Genomic DNA, 22,777 nt, shown 5'->3' with positions numbered 1-22,777 from the left:
AACGCTGCAGGTCCTTACAGGCCCACCACAGCCAATCAGTTCAAAAGGAAGGAAACAGTGCTAGGTAGTTACATCTTTGTGGAATGTATTTTCTCTCAGTAATGGGATAAATAAAAGAAAGGTCTAGTTCTGTGCGGAATCAGATTTTTTCATGCTGAGGAAGTAGAACAAACCATCAACCTATAGGAGTTGTACACATTAAGAGTGAAAATGCAATCAACCTTCAGGCTTGACATAGTCACCCCAGCATCAGCTATAGGTTATTCACATAGAAATATCAAACATTCCATTCACTTGCAAAGTAATAAAATTAGATTTCAAGAGCAGTGGGCCGTACATCTGACAGAAAAAAAGCACTTGAAGCATACTCTGAGTCTCAAAACTGGAACTTTAGTGGTTTGCACTGTTTAAACTGTGTAATGATGCATTATCACGACTAAAATATGCCTCCATAGGCTATTGTGTTCTTATTTATTTCATTTAATATTAAAGATATGCAAACAGTTCCTTAGTATTAAACAAGTAACTACGTAGCCATTAAGTGGTACAATAAAAAATTTAAGCCAAATCCTCAAAATCGAAAAAAGAAGGCAAAATCCATACTTTAACAGGTCCTGACATATCTCTACAAATCTTCTCCAAACACAGGTATCTCTCAACTTACAACCAATTTGTAGCTATGACAGCCAAAGTGGTTATTTTGATGTCAGTGTCTGGCCTTCTGCTTATTTAGTAAAAATGTACAAGGCAGTAAGTAGGTTTATGAAAGAAAAATGAATATAATAAAGCAGCTTGAAAATGGGAAATCCATGTTGACAATTACAAAGTGGATTACGCTGTCTCGTTACATGAGCCAACATCACTTTGCTTCATCTTCTAATATAATGTTTTTTATACATCAAATCTTGTTACTAAACAATAATAGGAATGTGGCATTACAGTGTCATACAGAATTCAGACAAGTTTATACAAAAAAGATACATACTGTATGCAAAAATAAAAATGAATTATAATCCATCCATTTTCCAACCCGCTGAATCCGAACACAGGGTCACGGGGGTCTGCAGGAACCAATCCCAGCCAACACAGGGCACAAGGCAGGAGCCAATCCCGGGCAGGGTGCCAACCCACCGCAGGACACACACAAACACACCAAGCACACACTAGGGCCAATTTAGAATCGTCAACCCACCTAATCTGCACGTCTTTGGACTGTGGGAGGAAACCCACGCAGACATGGGGAGAATATGCAAACTCCACGCAGGGAGGACCCGGGAAGCGAACCCAGGTCCCCAGGTCTCCCAACTGCGAGGCAGCAGCGCTACCCACTGCGCCACCATGCTGCCCATGAACTATAATAATATGTCTATATACAATAGTTAAAAAAACATAACAGTTCACTTCCCAGCACCATTTTCAACATAAATGATGGCTAAATAAAAGCTAAGGTTCCATTTTTACAACTCAAAAATGCTAATAACTTCACTCTTCTGCTGTTCTTGAGACAAACACACACAAATTATCAATTACAAGCCTGAAAGGCAGCGCATTCTAACTCCCCCTGAAAAACTTCACAGCAAGACTTGCTGCAAAGAATGTTTAGAAAGTAATAAAATGCAAGTATGGCGTAACATTAAGAGGATCTTGGAGACTTCTTAAAATGGTTTGAAAGTTTGTAGCATTTTTAAAAATTCTAATTACTTCATCAAAGAGTCTGTCTATGGTATAGTTTTGTAACAATGAGTGATAATAATACTATCAGTAATAACAGAATGTAATTACAGTATGTGTTTTAGTTTTGTACATAATTATAATTATTACCCTTCTACAATATCATCTGTCTGATGTTGCCTTTCATAGACAGCAAATGCCAATTCAACTGATAAAAAGATTCATATGCTGCTGTTAGTTGTTGGGTATGGAGGTTCTGTGGCTAATTGGAGTTCAAATTTATTAAACATAATTCTTTAAAAAAAAGTTGAGGTCTCAAGCTAAAATTCTTGGTGGCATCCAAACATGATAAATAGCGAATCATAATGAAACTTTGCCAATATATTACAGTTGTAATCTTTAGAGAATGCAGCCATGAGGTTGCTTTTAGTGTAACAGAAATACTGAGTACACATTTAGTCACTGCAGCATAAATTATCACCAATCCATATTTCATGAATTTCTACATAAGTTAAGTTGCTTTTATTTTTCACTTTCACAGACATGAACGTCATTTCATTTGCCTGCTTTGACTTCAAAGGGTAGGAGAACTGAGCTGCTGCAGGGTTTCCAGGTCCTTAAAAATGAAGAGCCAGCCCAAGTGTATTTGCCCAAAAAAATAGCCCAATACCTGATGCAGACAAAGTGACACACCGGAAAGTGGGGTGCGGTGTTGAGCGTGAACGATTAGATACATACCATCAAAGCCGGGGTGGGTTCCTCCATTACAAAACAGGGGTCACCCTCTGAGATTCTACAATGATTAAGTATGTAGACATGTAGGCTTAGCAGGGGAAGGGGTGCAAGATGGATGAAAAACATGGTCATAATGCAGGTGAAAAACATCCCAAAATACCATGCTTTTTTAAAAAAATAACCAATGTTTTTCTCTGAATACCAATTGAAAATAGCCCTACTGGGTGTGAAAATCACACAGCTGCTGTGAGTACGTTCACACGAGATGCGGCACAACCACAGAGACGAGTTCAAGATGTGGTGGAGGCAGAAGTCAAACTAGTAGCACCGCATTCATACAGTAAGGGAGAGCACTTACCTTATACTGTGATGGACAAATAAACAACATCTTTACTATCATATTGAATAAATAAAGAATACCATTATTAGGAAATTGAATAAGTAAATACACATCTAATGTTGGGTGGCACAGTGGCAGCACTGCCTGAGTGTAGTTTGCATGTTCTCCCTGTGTCTGCGTGGGTTTTCTCCGGGTGCCTCAGTTTCCTCCCAGAGTCCAGAGACGTGCAGGTTAGGTGGATTGATGATACTAAATTGGCCCAAGTGTGTGGTTGGGGTGTGAGTTTATGTGCCCCACGATGGACTGGCGCCCTGTCCAGAGTTTGTTCCTGCCTTGTGTCACTTGCTAGCTGGGATAGGCTCCAGCACTCCCCATGACCCTGTTCAGAACAAAGTGGGTTAGAAAATGACTGACATCTAATGTTGTACCTTTCTTGTATGGTAGGACTTGTTCACCTCTACCTATGTCTGACCCTGCCCCATCATGTGACTTACAGCGAGGTGTATTTGCTTACACATCTGAATGAGTGGAAATAAAAAAAAAAAAAAACTTACAAGTTGAATTGTTCTCAGGGAAAAATTGAAACAGTAAACTAATTTGTAGTAGATATTAGATGATTGTCTGTTTTAAGACAGACAAGTTATCAAATTCGCCAATGCTTTTAAATGGGAGATTTTGAAAGTTCAAAAATTGTATACAGCCCACTGTAGTCAAGATATCTCTCAGACAAGTGAACTGTCCTGCCAAATTTCCTTGAAGAACAAATATGCCAAATGTTAACAAAATTTGTCTACTGGGAGATGAGTTGAGCAGTGTTCTTCAGGGCTAAACCCAATTAGGACATCAGCAGGTTGGCATGGCAAGTAGAGTGCGGAAACTCAGCCCTGTCAGGCTCCTTTCCTTAAATTGGATTACTATATGCTGGTTTTGGGAATGTTGTTTTATTATTTATTTATATGAAATATATATTATTTTTCGGAGTATATGATGCTACGGGCGGCACGGTGGCGCAGTGGGGAGATCTGGGGACCTGGGTTCACTTCCCGGGTCCTCCCTGCGTGGAGTTTGCATGTTCTCCCCGTGTCTGCGTGGGTTTCCTCCGGGCGCTCCGGTTTCCTCCCACAGTCCAAAGACATGCAGGTTAGGTGGATTGGCAATTCTAAATTGGCCCTAGTGTGTGCTTGGTGTGTGGGTGTGTGTCCTGCGGTGGGTTGGCACCCTGCCCAGGATTGGTTCCCTGCCTCGTGCCCTGTGTTGGCTGGGATTGGCTCCAGCAGACCCCCGTGACCCTGTGTTCGGATTCAGCGGGTTGGACAATGGATGGATGGATATGATGCTACAGCAGTGTTTCCCAAATCTCGGTCCTGGGGACCCCCTGTGGCTGCAGGTTTTTGTTCCAACCAGATTCTGTTTTTAATTGAACTCCTGGGCTAATTAAGTGAACTGATGTTTCCCAAGTTCTGTGTTTAGGGAACAATATAGAAATTAGAAAACTATCCATCCATCCATTTTCCAAACTGCTGAATCCGAACACAGGGTCATGGGGGTCTGCTGGAGCCAATCCCAGCCAACACAGGGCACAAGGCAGGAACCAATCCCAGGCAGGGTGCCAACCCACCGCAGGATACACACAAACACACCCACACACCAAGCACACACTAGGGCCAATTTAGAATCGCCAATCCACCTAACCTGCATGTCTTTGGACTGTGGGAGGAAACCGGACCACCCGGAGGAAACCCACGCAGACACGGGGAGAACATGCAAATTCCACGCAGGGAGGACCCGGGAAGTGAACCCAGGTCCCCAGATCTCTCAACTGCGAGGCAGCAGCGCTACCCACTGCGCCACCGTGCCGCCTCCCCCGTGACCCTGTGTTCAGATTCAGCGGGTTGGACAATGGATGGATGGAGATGATGCTACAGCAGTGTTTCCCAAATCTCGGTCCTGGGGACCCCCTGTGGCTGCAGGTTTTTGTTCCAACCAGACTCTGTTTTTAATTGAACTCCTGGGCTAATTAAGTGAACTGATGTTTCCCAAGTTCTGTGTTTAGGGAACAATATAGAAATTAGAAAACTATCCATCCATCCATTTTCCAAACTGCTGAATCCGAACACAGGGTCATGGGGGTCTGCTGGAGCCAATCCCAGCCAACACAGGGCACAAGGCAGGAACCAATCCCGGGCAGGGTGCCAACCCACTGCAGGACACACACACACACACACACCAAGCACACACTAGGGCCAATTTTAGAATCGCCAGTCCACCTAACCTGCATGTCTTTGGACTGTGGGAGGAAACCGGAGTGCCCGGAGGAAACCCACGCAGACACGGGGAGAACATGCAAACTCCACGCAGGGAGGACCCGGGAAGCGAACCCGGGTCTCCTAACTGCGAGGCAAATTAGAAAACTAAGTTTGGTACAAAAAAAAAAAATATTAAAATGTACCAAGCAGTTACAGTATATGGGAATAATGTATTTTTTTTCTCTTTTTAACAGTATTTTCATCTTGATTTTCATTCTACTTTTCAAGGTGTTCTAATTGTTTAATTAATCCATTATTTACTAATTAGTGGGTCTGACTCTAAAGTAGTTTCAGCCTTTGATTATTCAGTGTTGTTTGCCTGGCTGTCTGATCTGCTCGTTTTAAACTGTCATTATTAAGATACAATGAAGGGGGAAAAACTGCACAGAGAAAGGGCAAAGTATAATGAAATCAACAAAACAGAGTTAAGCATTTAAATCTATAGCAAAAGCAGAAATATTTCTAAATGTCTTATAAATGTAAAAATCATGCTGCTGTGCTTTTCTGAATGTCGAATAAAAGAAAAAAAAATACCAGCTAATTATTTGAGCTCAGTGTTATCAGGTGTTGTCACTGATTAGGAATCTGGTTGGAATAAAAACCTGCAGCCACGGGGGTCCCTAGGCCTGAGTTTGGGAAACAATGTGCTACAGAGTTAAATGCTGCTGATTCATGGATCCAATGCCCTTGGTTCTCCCTCAGCACCTATTTGTTGTCTGTGCGGTGTCTGCATGTTCCCCCTTTGCTTATATGGCAGTTAGTCTGTTTGCTTTCCACCTCTCTATGTAAGTGTGTTTTTGCAAGCAGGCTTTGTGATGGACTGGTATCAATCTCAGGGCTAGTTTCTGCCTTGAGGCCGATCCTACTGGGGTAGACTGCACAGCTAATTGGGATGAGAATTGTACCTTATTTTATACATGCCAAAGTACCTGCTGTTTCCTGTATTTATTTACAGAATAGGTTAAGGAAAGAAAGGAAAGTTCTATTTGTTTTTCAAATGGCGACCCTGTTGTTATTGTTAGCTGCCCCATTTGTCATCCACACTGATCTCTAGCAATGTCTCTGCTCTCGTTAGTTGAGAATTTGTTCTTTTTGAGTCAAATTGGATTCAGGAATTGTGGTAACTCCTTTCTGGGGTGTAACCATGAACACTGACCTATCTGATCTCATGGTCTTCATATTCTAATAGTACTGAAAGCACGCTATGGGCACTGAGGGGTGTACTTTATGTAATTGAGGCGCTGCCAAGGGAGGACTGCTCTGGTTTCTGCACGACCCAGAAGTGCTCCAGACAAATTCTCAGGTTAACTTTAGAAGACAGCCAGCTCCCTCATTTGGTTGTATAAGACTCACTGCATGAGAAGGGCTAAAAACATTATCAAAGATAATACTCATCTTGGAAATTCTTTGTTTAAGCTGCTCCCATCAAGTAGATGCTTTATATCAATCTGCATGCGCACAAACTGACTAAAAAATTGCTTTTTCCCATCTGCCATAAACTTTCTGAAGTCTGAATCTCCTCAGTCTGAGATCATTTTTAATTGACTATGTGTAATAAGCTATATTGGTAAATACCTTAATTTAATACAATACATAATATGCAATATACCGGTACTATTCATTAATAGGTGCGATAACAATTTATGCTGCTGTACCTTACTGCTTGATCACTTAACACTACATATGACATATTTGAAAATTATTTACATATTTTGTATAACTATTTTATTCTATCCTTTTTGTATTTACTTGAATTCTGTTTTTAAATTGTTGTTTCTATTCCTCTCTTTAAATGCACCTTTGGGGTTGTCCTAAAAGTAATTTTGTTGTGTTACACAATGACAATAAAGTGCTTGAACCTGAACCTGGGTCAGAGTCAGAGGGCAACGCTCTTGGAGGAAGAAGGAGATTTGTTCTTAGTGATCCCTCGCTATATCGCGCTTCGCCTTTCGTGGCTTCACTCTATCGCGGATTTTATATGTAAGCATATTTAAATATATATCGCAGATTTTTTGCTGGTTTGCGGATTTCTGCGGACAATGGGTCTTTTAATTTCTGGTACATGCTTCCTCAGTTGGTTTGCCCAGTTGATTTCATACAAGGGACGCTATAGGCAGATGGCTGAGAAGCTACCCAACTTACTTTTCTCTGTGTCTCTTGCGCTGACTTTCTCTGATCCTGACGTATGGGGATTGAGCAGGGGGGCTGTTTGCACACCTAGACGATACGGACGCTCGTCTAAAAATGCTGAAAGATTATCTTCACGTTGCTACCTTCTGTGTGCAGCTGCTTAGTGAAGCGACATGCTGCACGGTGCTTCACATACTTAAAAGCTCAAAGGGCACGTATTGATTTTTCACTCTTTGTTTTTATCTGTCTCTCTCTCTCTCTCTCCCTGCTCCTGACGGAGGGGGTGTGAGCTACCGCCTTCAACAGCTTTGTGCCGCGGTGCTTTGCATACTTAAAAGCCAAACAGCCCTATTGATTTGTTTGCTTTCCTCTCTGTTTCTGACAGCCTCTGCTCCTGACACGCACTCCTTTGAAGAGGAAGATATGTTTGCATTCTTTTAATTGTGAGACAGAACTGTCATCTCTGTCTTGTCATGGAGCACAGTTTAAACTTTTGAAAAAGAGACAAATGTTTGTTTGCAGTGTTTGAATAACGTTCCTGTCTCTCTAAAACCTCCTGTGTTTCTGCGCAAATCTGTGACCCAAGCATGACAATATAAAAATAACCATATAAACATATGGTTTCTACTTTGTGGATTTTCTTATTTCGCGGGTGGCTCTGGAACGCAACCCCCGCGATGGAGGAGGGATTACTGTATTTTTATTGGTGTTCTTGCAAAGAAAGTGTTGAAGCCAAATTAAAAACACTTTATTTGAGCCAAAAGTGTGTCTGGGAAATATTGTGTCTGTAGATTGGGGCTTGGTGGCACCCCCTGTTTCTACTTTACTATTATTTTTGGATTTTTGTACTATTATAACATGAATAATATTTAAAATTAGTAAAAAAAAATGTATAACGTGTTTTTTTCAGAGCAGCATTCTTTCATGTTGATTGCTATGATTTATGTACTGTAATACCATATTAAGAAGATGACAATTCACAAGAAATTTGGGATGTCCACAACTGAATTCTGATGTATGTTGAGAGCAACCTATAATTTTTCTTTTTATTTAAAGTGTTTCCTTGTTCAGATGGTTATGATCAAATCTTTTGAGTGCTTGTCAGGGGTTTTGAATTTTTTTTATAGTAATCATTAGTTTTTGCAATTAGTACTGTTTTTTGAATATAAGATTGCAGTACTAAAAAAGATATGGTCATTGACTGCGCTACTTTTTTTCCAGGGACACCAGGCTGGAACTCCCTGTTATGGCACCTGGTGTTCCTCCAAACCTTATTAGCCTTCTTTTGCCCTGAAAAAGCCAGTTCTCCCAAGCTACCCTTTAGCCCACTGTTTAATGGGATAGAAACATGCACAATGTAGTGAAAGTATGAGAGAGCAGAACCTCCCTGTGCTCACCTTCATAGGAACAATCTGGACTCAAATTCCCTTATGAACAAGGAGCACTTGTGGCCTCTTGTCTGTTGTCTCTTTCAGTCTTAGGCACCTTATAACCTGCTTGGTCACTCATTATCTAGTATTCTGGTAGAAGAATTTATACCGATGCTGAGGCCGCCACTGCTTTACACTTGTATTGGTCTACCACCCTTCTTGAGCAACCAGTATATGTATAGGGTTTATTGCCCTCTAGTGACCCTTGTTTTGCCACCCTGGCACATCCTGCTGGTATGGTTCTCTCTGACCTCTGCAATTTTCTTTCAGAACCTATCTTATCTATGGCAGTCTGATGGCCCTTACTAGGCTGACACTCATTCATGATGTATATATTTTTTTAGGGTTAACTTTGGCCCCATGATGATTCAGTTCATTTACGGTTTTCTATCTCCCCACTAAATGAAATGTACAGTCACCTGATATTGCTATAAACAAGCACTCAGACACGTAAACCCTAGATGAATAGCCTTTCCTGAAGTCTATACAGAAAATCATTACGAAATTTGCCATTACAAATTCTTGATCTTAATTGCTTTGCAAACAGCCCTTGTCTGTGGAGCTCGGTTAAGAAAAAAAAAACATATAAAATAAAGATTGACTGATGGCCCTAGATATGTTCCTGTTGAAAAATCATTACCACTACCTTTACAAAATGAGCATGGAAATAATGTTATGGCTGTGTCATTTATCCTCTGCAAAACTAACTCCGCTTACATTTCAGTTATAATAATGACATATAACCTACATTTGTGTTGTGCACTGCTATTTTTCTCCAAACAAAATATCTCTTTTTCTGAGGCAACAGGGGATTTGTACCACTGCCTCCTCCCCTTTTTCTCTCTTTGACATGGAGATTGAGCAGAGGTGACAGTGGGGCCTCTGTGGACATTGCAGGGTCTGGCAGGTCTGGCACAAGACTGTATATGCCTCTTAACTAGATTGTCAAATGTGACTTTCATATGACAGTCTAGAAAATGGCAAGTTATAGAAAGAAAAGGAATTAGGTTAAAGATTGACTGTGTGGCAAAAAGTCACACACTAAGCACCTAAAAAGCAATAATCGAGAAGATAAGAGACCAGTATGATTAGAAGTGTTAATTCAGGCCCAGGCTTCACTGAGATCGGTGACCCAGACACAAATCATTTTACACAAGTAAGTTCAGTAGCATTTCTTAGAATTCTCTTTTGCCTTGTGCCTTTTTTCCTTCAGGGTAGCACAGTAGAATGATTGGTAGCACTGCTGCTTGATGGTTCCAGTGATTTGCATTCAAATCCTGTGCCTGATTGTAGTCCATGTGGAATTTACATGTTCTCCTCATGTCTGTACGGGTGTTTCTCCCACTACCCTAAAGGTTTTCAGGTGAGGTTAATCAGCAATTCCAAATTGTCTCTACATCAGTGTGGATGTGTGCATGAGGGGCTGTTTTATAGACTGGGATACCCTGTTCAGGGCTGTTTCCTGTCGTCTGTCCAGTCACCATGAACTGCACAGCAGGGGGTTAAGAGTTTAAGAGTAAGTGTCACAAGATGCATCAACATCTGTACATCCGGATTTGTTAGAAGTGATTAACAATGTCAATAGCATGCTAAGTTACATAGTCTGCGGTGTGAAGTAAAAGCTTAAGGGAGGTCATGCCTAAGCTTTGCAACACACTAGTGAGCCCTCTTCTGGGGTACTTTGTGCTGCTTTGGTCTCCATTTTACAAAAAGGGCACAGCAGCACTAGAGAATGTCTGGAGAAGAGTGACTAGGCTGATTTCAGGACTACAAACTATGAGCTGTATGGAAAGATTTCCTTTTCATTTAAAGCAAAAAAGGATTAAGATATAACTAGTGATGAGCAAAACAGCAGAGTTTAGTTTTTCACATTCAATTTTGAGAAACTGCCCCTAACATTCACTTTGTGTGTGATTTCACAATTTTGAAGCACAACCTCACTAAAATTAAGTTTTGAGGCTTTTGAAAGTTTTTTTGGGAGGAAAGCAATAAATAAAGAATAAAGAAACACCTTGTTAATAGAAATAAATATTTAGTTTTTTATTAATCCACAGCACACCTTGAGTTTTCTGATGAGGGGAGGGGAAGGACTCCTCTATGGCTTGTTTTTACATGCTGTTGAGCACATGGCTAATTTACATGCATAATTAGCCATGCAATGCTGTGTTGCCAGCACAGTGATCAGTGTTATATATCCATTGGCAGTATTACTAATACTGTAAGATTGTTGTTTATTTTTTTAAACACATGTGGAGTGGAAATCTGGCAGTGTTTCACAACCTTTGTGGCTTTTTGGACCAATTTTTACCTTTCAAGTTTTACTGATGATACACATACATCAATCAGAAGAAATTAGTGGGGTTGGGTTCTGGAAAAAATTGTGCGCAGCACTGTTTGGTGGATGTGGTAGGTGCGGTTTCAGCACTTCTCAGTAACTGAAATGCATTTTTTTTTCTTGTGTGCTTGTGACCCGAAGATGGCCACATCAGCAATGATCTTACAGTAGGTGTGCATGAAAATTCTGTGCATGGCTGCTAGAGCTTGTCTGAACTTATCATGACTTACAAACCAGAGTGCACATTAAGATCTCAAGATGCCAGTCTGCTTATGATTCCAAGGATTAATAAAATAACAGTGGGAGGTCGATCTTTTAGTTACAGGGCCCCTAAACTGTGGAATGGTCTGCCTGCTACTATAAGAGATGCCCCTTCGGTCTCAGCTTTTAAATCCCGGCTGAAGACTCACTGCTTCAGTTTAGCATATCCTGACTAGAGCTGCTGATTAACTGTACAGACTGCATCTCTGTTGTTAGTCATTAGCACTAAAACATAAGTAATATGATAGTAATAATTTGTTACTAACCCTCACCTATTCTGTTTTTCTTCTCTGTATTCAAATGTGGCACTTGGTGCCAAGGCCCACCTGCCAAGTTGTTTTGCCTGCCTAAGGTAAAGTCATCCCTGATGGAGGATCGCAGGAATCGTGGGGTAGAGGGGTCCTTTCATCGGATTGGCTGGCCCAGCGCTGACTCAGCTGTGGAATGGCCAAATGGGGGAGGCAGCTTGATGAATGAGGTCTCCAGGACTTAAAACAAATCCAAATCATATTATGTGATATCATCTAATGTGAAATTCTACTCCGTACTTCTAATACTGTATTGAGGATTTATTCTGTTCTGTGTATTGTACTGTATTGTATTGACCCCCTTCTTTTTGACACCCATTGCATGCCCAACCTACCTGGAAAGGGGTCTCTCTTTGAACTGCCTTTCCCAAGGTTTCTTCCATTTTTTTCCCTACAAGGTTTTTTTTGGGAGTTTTTCCTTGACTTCTTAGAGAGTCAAGGATGGGGGGCTGTCAAGAGGCAGGGCCTGTTAAAGCCCATTGCGGCACTTCTTGTGTGATTTTGGGCTATACAAAAATAAATTGTATTGTATTGTATTGTATTGTATTGTATTGTATTGTATTGTATTGTATTGTATTGTATTGTATGTGATGTCACATTGGCCTCACAAAGCATCATGGGGTACTTGGAAAAAATGCTTGCCCAGGCCAGCTGCGCAGCAAATTTCCAGGAAAATATTTGTCAAACAAGTTCACCGGGGAATGTGGCATATTCGCTGTAAAAAACGTTTTGGAGAATTTCACCAATCCATACTATTGGTTACCAATATTACAGTTTTGACCTTTCTCTCTGTCTGACTATTTCTTGGTCCTTCCGTGTGTTCCTCCACTATGTCTCAGTGTCTTTTCCAATTTTTTTGCAAGGACAGAAGAGAGGACTGTCATAAATGACACACTTTACAGGGGTAGCTGGAGATGACTAAGACTAATGAGATTAACATAACTGCCCCCTTCCTGTCCCACTGGTCCCATAAGTTTAAGGGTGGCCAAAACGTAAAGTCAAGTCAAGTTGAGTCAAGTCAGTTTTATTTATATAGTACATTTAACACAGCAACAAGTTGACTAAGGTGCTTTATAATAAAAACTAAAAAATAAAAGATGAATGGCACTTTATTTAGGCGAATGAACTCTTGCAGAGAAGCTGTTCCACTCTTGCTAAATAGGTCTGCTTTGTTAGTAGGCAAAAGAAAGAGACAGAAATAGAGAAGTCATTCTGTTTAAACTGGGAAAGTCCAGGAAAACTGAATCCAACATGTCTAGACTTAAAAAGCTACTTATTTAATGACTTTGTGTGTTGGTTTGCCCCCTAGTGGGCACAATTTTAAGTCTGATTATTTTAGAATACAGGATTTGATGCCTTACTATTTTTTTCAGACTTCAGCAATGAACAAGCACTAGGGGCTGATTATCTAAAATAACCTTGATTTCAATATCAATAATCTCTCATTTGCTTTTTTCCTTTTTCTGTACTCCTATAACCACAAACACTTGTTTAGCCACCCCAGAAGCCATTTACCAAACCAGCTTAATCCAATTTCTTGCACATAGAAAACGTGGAAGCTTAATAAAATGTATTGATTGCTTCACTGTCTTATGCAGGCTGCACTGAAGCCCATACTCATGAGGTGCGATTCTTCTGTACAGGGCCTGGGAGAGACATTGAAGCAGTCAATTTATTTCACTAAACCTTGACAAGAGCTGAATACTCTTCTGGCAGCATGAGTGCCGAATGGAGTGCTTATCAATTGCAAGGCATCCTCATGCACACCAGGCCGACTCAGAATTACAAAATAACCTAAAATGTAAATCTTTAAGATGTGGAAGGAACACAAGAGTACCAGGAGAAATTCTATAGAGATGTGAGGAAAATGTGCACATTCCACACAGACAGGTTTAGACTTGAGTTCAGTCTGTGTGCACCACTATACCATCATGGTGTCCAACCCAGATCATCCTGTTTAATGCTTAATTAAATTAAAGTAGACTCCTTCATCATTTCAGAGGATGTTGCATCTTCTTGGACTTACATAGTTTTGCCAGTCTGGTTAAGAAAATTTTGTATATTTCATGATTCATTTTCTAGACTCCTTCAGTGAAAAGGAATAAAGGGCTGATGATAGTTACCCCAGATAGAACTATAATCACCCCACAGAATGAAAGGTTTTACTACCTGTGTATCCATTTTACTATTGTCTCAGGGCCAGACTTCATTCTCAAATGAGAACACACATCTGAGGCCAACTTGTAAAAAGTTTTTAGCGAATAGTGGCAAACTGTCACTGATGAGGCCCTGTTTAAAAAGCCCCACTCAATTTCCTCCAGTCCATCCTTTTTACACTTGAGGGTCGCAGTGTCCCATATAGACTCATGTATTAGATTGATATGTAAAAAAACTTTTGAAAACAGTGCTTGAAGTGGAACCAAATTACTGGTGGTACTCTGTTTACAGTGATATACCAGCATTTTGTTGAAGAGCAGGGTGTTGGACCCCTATGAAATTTTGAGCGCTGGTACTTAACAGTACGTTAGGAAAATGTGCCAATACTCTATGGAGAAATTTTGAAGAGGTCAGTCACTTTAACCACTGATTGAAAGACTGGGAGAGAGAAGAAGAACAGAAGACTAGACAAATAGAGAAAATAGAAAGGTAAGATTGCTGTTATCCCCTTACAACTAACCACAAGTGTTACCTGGTTGGTAACCAACTAAATTATCAGATTGAGATTCAAGCATTTTATCCATTTTCCAACCCGCTGAATCTGAACACAGGGTCATGGGGGTCTGCTGGAGCCAATCCCAGCCAACACAGGGCACAAGGCAGGAACCAATCCCGGGCAGGGTGCCAACCCACCGCAGTTGAGATTCAGAACTATCCATCCATCCATCCATTTTCCAACCCGCTGAATCCAAACAGGGTCACGGGGGTCTGCTGGAGCCAATCCCAGCCAACACAGGGCACAAGGCAGGGAACCAATCCCAGGCAGGGTGCCAACCCACCGCAGGACACATGCAAACACACCCACACACACTAGGGCCAATTTAGAATCGCCAATCCACCTAACCTGCATGTCTTTGGACTGTGGGAGGAAACCGGAGCGCCCGGAAGAAACCCACGCAGACACGGGGAGAACATGCAAACTCCACGCAGGGAGGACCCGGGAATCGAACCCAGGTCCCCAGGTCTCCCAACTGCGAGGCAGCAGCGCTACCCACTGCGCCACCGATTCAGAACTAAGAATGTAATAATATACTCCGATCTTCACCCTGTCAAATAACTGTCAAATAATCAGAGGCTTTACTTCAGGTGCTGACGTCCAAGATTCAATCCCCATAAGCAGATGCAAAAGTGTGTACATCTAACGACTCCCAATAAGGGCGAAACATGTGTTGTGTACTCTTTGTATTATTTGGCAGATAGTGTATAACATACCTATGAGCTGCTTCTCTCAACTGAGAGGACATGGCAGATGTTTGCTGACTGGCCGACCAACCACAAGCGTTACCACCTAAATAATCAGATTGCAATTCAGAACTAGGAATGTATATATATATTTTATATATATTTATATATATATATGTGCGTGTGTGTGTGTGTGCGTGTCTATGTAATGGATGCCACAGAAGACAGATGTGCATCTCGGCTGGAAGACAGCATGACCTCTGGGCAAAATGGAAGGTGCCAGGAGATGGACAAGACCAGGAGCAGATCCATCCCCTGAACGTTAGATGGCAGTGGTCCACTGAAGCCATCCCAGCATGGACACCTGCAGGGGTTCATGGGAACTGGTGTCTGGAAATGTAGCCCTGTCAGGGTCCTAGGTGCCACAAGGGGGCACTGTCGGAGGAAGACTACCCTGGTTCCCAAACAACACGGAAGTACTCCCAACAAGTCTTGCCGGGTTACAAGAAGCTGTTCAGTGGGCCACACTCAACTGGAAGTGGACTGAGAGAACAGAGTTTATTTATTTGTATGGCTATTGGCTGTGTTTCACTGTACTTTATGGTATTTATTGGTTGCTGGATTAAAAAAATCCATTGTTTGAACCCATGACTGCTATTGAGTCTGGGGTACACATACAGTATATATAAACCTTAATATAAGGACAAGTGTCTGTGTGTGTGTTCATCCAGTTCCTATGTCTCTGTTATATCTCATTTCATATGGGATTCATAAAAGCAGTGCTAATATTTGTGATGCGTCATCTGTTGCAATAAAAAATGAAATGCAGTTTATTACTACATGCATTACAAAATATATTCCAATAGATGATGCACCGCAAATGATAATGTTAAATGTTTCCAACAGAGAATAACTGCTGGACTGACAGAAATCAGATAGATAGATAAATGTACTTCATTTACCCCCAAGGGGAGATTAGAACTTTTCAGAAGAAGACAGACAGAGAAATATATAAATAATATATAAATAAAAAAACAAACAACATCCCCATAAACACACATAAGAACTTCTGGCTTGGATACCGGAGAACTGATGTAATCAATAACAGGGCTATAGGTGGTTTAAGATGGTCAGACCTGTCCAGAGGTTTGTTTGAAGGTGTTAATATCTGAATAAAGCAGGTCCAGCTTGTTGTGTCCGAAAAAGGAACATGCCATTAGAAGTTGGTTCCGAATCACTCTTTGTTCTGTTGCAGAGTTTAAAAATAAAATTCAATAGGATGATGCAAATGGTCCTAGGCAGTAATATGGACAAATTCAGTCAGTTAGCTTATCCAACTTAATAAAAGGAAAAGTGGCTGTGCATGTGGCTGTGTGTCTGTGTGTCCATCCAGTTGCTATGTCTGGTACTGTATATGCCATTAGGTGTGGGATTTGTAAAAGTGGTACTATTTGTGATGAGCCATCTGTTGAAATGGAAAATGCAATTCAGTTTATTACTACATGCTTTACAAAACACATTTCAATTATGATGCACTGCAAATGTTAACACAAAATACTCTGAGGTCTATATATGTAAATATCTATATATATAAAATCCCTATGTGCGTCCAGGTGTCCGTGTGTGGGTGTCTTCTGGTGAAGTGCGCATGCGCGGGGCACGGTGCTATGCGCGATATTACTGTCAGAGAAAGTTAGAGGCGTTTTACGGAAATACAAACCAGTATTACTGCGAGAGGAAATTAAAGGTACACAATACAGTGACGCATATTACGCCACATACAAGCCAGTATTACTGTCAGAGGAGATTAAAGGCATATTACCGACGCGCACGCCTGTATTACCGCCAGAGAAAATTAAAGGTATATTACGGACGTACGGACGTACAAGCCAGCGGACGTACAAGACGGCATCCTTCAGCAAGGGCGCGCACAGGCATCCTTCAATAAGGGCGCACACAAAAAGGCGAGCCTCAAAAGGACGACCTCAATTGGGCGCAGTGAATAAAGGCGCGCGTAAATAAAGATCTGCACCTGTTGCTCTTCACATATTCCAGAGCCATTTGAACTAAATTATCTACTCGCCCTTATTGAATAGAGCCGTGCAAGACAGTATTACTGTCACAGAAAATTAAAGACACACAATACACGGCGGCAGCCCACGAAGAACGGTCAGCTCAGCAAGTAAACATCAACAAAAGAAAGGCTGAAAGAAAGAAAAATACGACCAACAAAAAGAATGAGGTCAAAGTCCCTTGCCATTTAATATAGACTGTTCCTACTAATGTTTATGCACTACTGTTCTAGCGCCCGTTATTGTAACGGGCTAAATGACTAGTATCTTTATAATGTGTTAAATTCATGCAGTCAAACTTAGGAATGGCTTGTTTGCATTTCTAATTAGACAGTAATGTTATCATTTAGACACAGAGTGAGATGTTGTGTGCTGTGCAGCTTTGTTTGTGCTGTGCCATGATACTGAGAAGGAGAATGGGGCATGCCTAAATGTGGGCAGGGTTAAACATTTCACTCTTCTTGTGATTGATAGTCATCACACATTTGGATCCTGCCAAGTCCACACTAGATACGAAAGATGTAACCTGGGCACAAATGATGAAAATTGCACATTTATGTAACTTGGATTCCTCAACAGTCATCATTATTTGAGTCAGATAATCCTTCCACAACTCTAATCTTAACCATAGTATAAGCAAGCATATACTGTAAGCCTTACAGTAGCTGTAGCCTGTCAACTGTCACTACCAACATGTGGAATGGTGTGTGACACCTGTAGATTATGGTTAGAGTCAAATGTTTAACTTGACCTACGTATAGCCAAGCCCCAAGCTGCAGCGAGGTAGGTGCTGATGTCTGAGACTGATCTTACTAAAGGGCAATACCTATGCAAGCTATACATACATGGAACGGCTGCTGAGCCCTAACTGCACAGTAGCACTACAGTTAGCAACACTGCCTCATGGCTTCAGAGTCCTGGATTTTGAAATTTGCACATTCTCTCGATGTCTTTATAGTGATTATGGATTCAATAACACGCTATTTATCACCTCCTATGATGCATAGTAAGTTGAACTTCAGTGTTTTATTTAGGGGCTTCTGTCTAACTTCTACCTGATTTATAATTGCACACACTCTGAGATGGAATGAGGATTACAGATTTTATTGCAAGGTAACTGACACAATATTATAGAAATAAAGGTCTGTCAGCATAACAGAGTGTCTGTCTGCAGCTGTACAGATTCTAAGATAAGTTTAAAAAAATCAGGATTATTAAGCAAACAAGTCCTCGGTGATGGCGTCTTTTGCAGAAGTAAAACTTTCACTGATTATGAAACGATTCCAAATGAAGAAGGAGCAGCCTCAGTATAAGCCAGGGGGTGGAGAGCTGTGCAACAGACCCTGAAATAATTAAACTGTTCAAACGGCAGGCATATACTCTTATTTTCACATGAAAATGGTTTTGATGGATGCTAAAAATGTGGCACTGGTTAGGACTTTTTTGCTTCATACACTGGTAGACTTGAAGTTGAGGGAGGGAATGGTGTTAAAACTGTGAAACTGACTGGAAAAAATTTCATTGATGCATGCATTCTGAGGAATGCTATATTTTCTGTTTTTCTTTTTTTATTAAGTGTTATGAACCTGTCCTTGTGAAAAGCACCATATGTATTGAATTATTCATTTCAATTTACAAACCAATTTTCTACAAATGTGCTTGCCAAGTTTTATTTGTGATACACTTCGTATTGAATCAAAAAACTGAACACTATATAAAAAAAAATGGAGGACTTCATATGGCACTAAGTATGCCCCTCACTCCATTCTTCTCCATCTAAAGCAACAGACTCAAAACCATCAAGGTCCATGGATGATGGAGAAGAAAATAATCAGGCAAGAAAAGCATCAAGCACAGCGTTAAATGAACCTGAGTGTGCCATTGCGATGTCAAAGGGCCCCAAATAATACAGTTTTCATTGCTGAGGCAGAGATGGACCAATTCTCAATGGCTTCCTAGGATACCCCATTCATTTGAGACATGAAATGTTCCAAGTGAATTACATTACAAAATGAAAATAGCCAAATTTCCCAATATTCAAGGTCACACGGTGACAGAGTTAACAGCCTAGTGTCTATCAGTCCAAAACCTTTGCCACTAGGCCACTCAGTCATTGTAAAATATGAATGTTCTCACACCCACATACATTTCAGGCATAATGGCTGACTCCGGTAGTAGTGGAGGAACATATGAGCCCAGTGAATTATAAGGTCAGGAATACCAGCCGGCAAAAGCCCACGCAAATCTTACATGTTAATCTTCTGAAGGAGTGGCATGAACCTAATGATGTGTTGGCCACCTCTGCTGCAATCTCTCAGACTAAGGTTAGTATTGGTGATATTTTGACAGACACTCAGCAGGCCGAGTTGCTGTCCCTGACAGGAAGGAACTATGATGTCTTTATGGCCATGCCTAGCTGGACTGAAATTGCTGAAGACAAGAATGTAACTGAATCTGGTGTTAAGATACAGATGTGCCCGTGTTGTATTCCGGATGCAATGTGGACTGTGATAAGCGAGGGGGTGAAGCAGATGCTCAAGATGGGGGTGATTCGGAAGAGTAAAAGCAAATTAACTTGATGTGATGTGAGATTTTTGATACCCTGAAAACCCTCCAACTGTGCTGTAAACCAACAATCTGTTAACGCAGGCAGGGACTGGTTGTCCGTTGCTGGTGCAACAGAAAGATTGTAGGCTCACCACACAACATGACTGCGTTGCCTGCTGGTTGAACATTTAAAACCGGCTTCTAACCTGGCCGTGTATTCACTGCTATTTTTTATCTGAGAAGGGGGTGACTGCAAGATGACGACAATGTCACTGCGTGCATGTTCTGTTTTTTGTGAGTGATTTAGAGACAGCTCCCATGCAGATAACTTTGAGATGACAATAAAACTGATCTTTTGTTTAGAAATATGGACTCACCTTCTGATATATACATATTAAGCATCCTGTGTAACCATCCCATATTCAGTCATTGGCATGTTCTCCTACGATCTAAATGAGAGTGTCTAGTTTTCCTCCCACATCTCCAAAGACGTACATTTATTTAAACTGGCAGTTGTAGTTTGGCCCTGCGCAAATATGGGTGGTTACAAAACTGTGTCCCATGATCATCTGGCACCCTATTCAGAGCTGCTTATTGCCTTGAATCTACTGTTGTCAGGATATGCTTCATCCCCCACGTCCCTGAATTGGATTAAGTGGGTTTGAGAATGTTATTATATTAGAGTTTCTTATGTATGTTTAAGTTGCCAGGGTCAGTCAGGGTCTGCTCTAATTACATGGCTGTGGAGCAACTATTTTGTGGGCATACTTTGAGCACACTATTTTTACTCATTATTTGACTGACTCCTTTATACAAGCTGATCTGCAACATTTGAGATCCAAATGGTTACATTTCATATATTTATTTAACTGGAGCACAGACAGATGAAGTAAATTGATTGTGGTCACACAGTGTCAGTAACAGGATTTGAACCAACAGTCTGAGGTTTTGATGTCCCAAGCCTTAACCAGTAAACTATACTGCAAAGTCTCCTGGACCTACATTTATACACAGTGGAACTTTAATGTAGTGTCCAGTTAAAAGCATGGGCTCCTCTTTTTAAAAGTATGCACACTCTAGAAAAGTCCATCTACCCTTTTGCCTCTGCCGGTGCTTTGCCATTCTATCAACACATCATGATAAACATGTATGCATCCATGTGTAATACAAAATGGGCTTGAGTGGATTCTGGAGGTCCCTATAAACTTGACTCTCCATATACAGTAAATCTGATAGGCTCTTTATAAGACAACACTTTAGTGGACATTTATCACAATACGGCTCTTTAACCTCACTACAGCCAAAGAAATTTAGGAAGAAAGCTGAGAATATACAAAAGACGATAGCCACCTGACTGCAATTCCAAAGACAATGACATGTTACAAGATGTCTGAGGGAAGGCTGGGGGATTTGGACCCCTTTCAAGTTATTTAAATCCATTATATAACTAAATGACTTCTTTCTTCAAAAACACCAAAACAATTTCTCACATGAATGAGCACCACTGTTCTGCACAATATCTAAATAATTGAATTCACATTTTATGAATTGCTATAACAAAGGGGCAGTTCATTTATTTATTCTAATAGGAAATAATACAAAGAACATGAAAATAAAAACAGTTATTAAAAGAAAAAATAAGGACAGGATTGGTAAGAACTGAAAATGTAAAGAACTGGCAACATCTTTGTTTAAATATTATGTGTTGGGTATTTGGTGCCCAAATTGGTCTTAAATGAACAGGAAATAATGAACACTAAAGTAAAAGTAAAAGCAATGTACAGTACACCAAAACATAGCACTGGAATAAATGAGTTCAGTAAATGAATGAATAAATTCATGAGCCTTAATGACCAATTAATTAAACACAAAATGCTCAGTGAATGAATGAACGAGCAATTCAAGGATCAAACACATGTGCAAATGAATGAATGAACAAATGACTGAGCCTAGATAAACAATTAGCTGAAAGCAAATGTAATGAATATCACAACCCTGCATGTAAAAAAATGACTTCAGTAAATGAATAAAAGAATGAATATGTGAGCAAGACCATGATCATGGACTTGGACAAATTTGTTGGTACCCTTACAGTTCATTGAAAAAGTGCTGGATTCCCCTGAACACTGATTCAATGAATAGCTGCATGCCTTTGATATGTCATTGAAGAAAGCAAAGCAAGTGTGAGAAGAGATCAAGTATTGATTATTCTACACAGATATTCTAAAGTGGCTTGGACATATTTGTTGGTACCCCTAGAAAAGATCCTAAATAACTGGAGTAAATACGGAATAAGCAATGATGGTTGCCAATCACTTTGGTCAATTTGAAGTTATGTCAGAGGCAATTGTGGCTTCTTATTTTTCATGGTGAGGCACCAACAAATTTGTCCACATCTCTAAATGAGTAAACAAGTAATTGAATGAATAATTAAATCAGCCATGATGAACAACTCATTGAACACAAAGGAAATTGACATCACAACCCAGTATTGGAATATATGGGCTCATGAAATAAATCAATGAACAAATGAATGAAATGAATTTATGAATGATCAATGATGCCAAACTAAAAGAACTCAATTAATTAGAAGACTGCAGCATAACCCAATATTGGTATAATTGGGTTCAGTAAATGAATGAATGAATGAATGAACAATCTGACCAGTGAAATAAATGAATGAATCAAAAGCTAATAATCAAATGTTATGAGTGTACTTATTATTAAAATTTTGTAGGACATTTGGTCATGTTTTTAGGGAGAAACTGTTTTCAAGTATGACCAATCAATATAGGAAGTCAGTTTTAAGATGCAGTTATGGAAATTATTTTGTCAGTCAATTCACTTTTATTTAGCTTTCATCTGTTCTTAATTCATTTAGTGGGAACTTATTCTTGTTATTGTCCATCCATCCATCCATCCATCCATCCATCCATCCATCCATCCATCCATCCTCTTCCGCTTATCCGAGGTCGGGTCGCGGGGGCACAAGCTTGAGCAGAGATGCCCAGACTTCCCTCTCTCCGGCCGTATAAATCAATCTTAAGCAATTTGATAGAAAGTTATCATACACCGGGCAGAGATTCATTTGAACATTTGGTTCCCGTGTTCTGGGGGATCAGCTGCCTGTAGTCCCTGGTTCTTCGGAGATGGAGTTGGATATTTTCTGTTCTTTCTGGGAAGTTATGTCAATGTTGGCTTGTGAGTGACTGAGGCCTGAATAATCAAGCAGAAGGTTGTCCA

The 22,777-nt window shown here is 40.5% G+C and overlaps 1 protein-coding gene across 1 annotated transcript in view; it reads right to left on the bottom strand.

Moving 5' to 3' along the window:
* The window catches only part of sh3rf2 (SH3 domain containing ring finger 2), a 145,554-nt gene that overhangs the window by 106,059 nt on the left and 16,718 nt on the right, over positions 1-22,777 (bottom strand). The gene's annotated exons all lie outside the window — the stretch shown is intronic.

This window comes from Erpetoichthys calabaricus, chromosome 11 (assembly GCF_900747795.2).
Source record: "Erpetoichthys calabaricus chromosome 11, fErpCal1.3, whole genome shotgun sequence".
NCBI classification, from domain to species: Eukaryota; Metazoa; Chordata; class Cladistia; order Polypteriformes; family Polypteridae; genus Erpetoichthys; species Erpetoichthys calabaricus.
The sequence above is the reverse complement of the archived record's forward strand: the minus strand, read 5'-3'. Positions and strand labels throughout refer to the sequence as shown.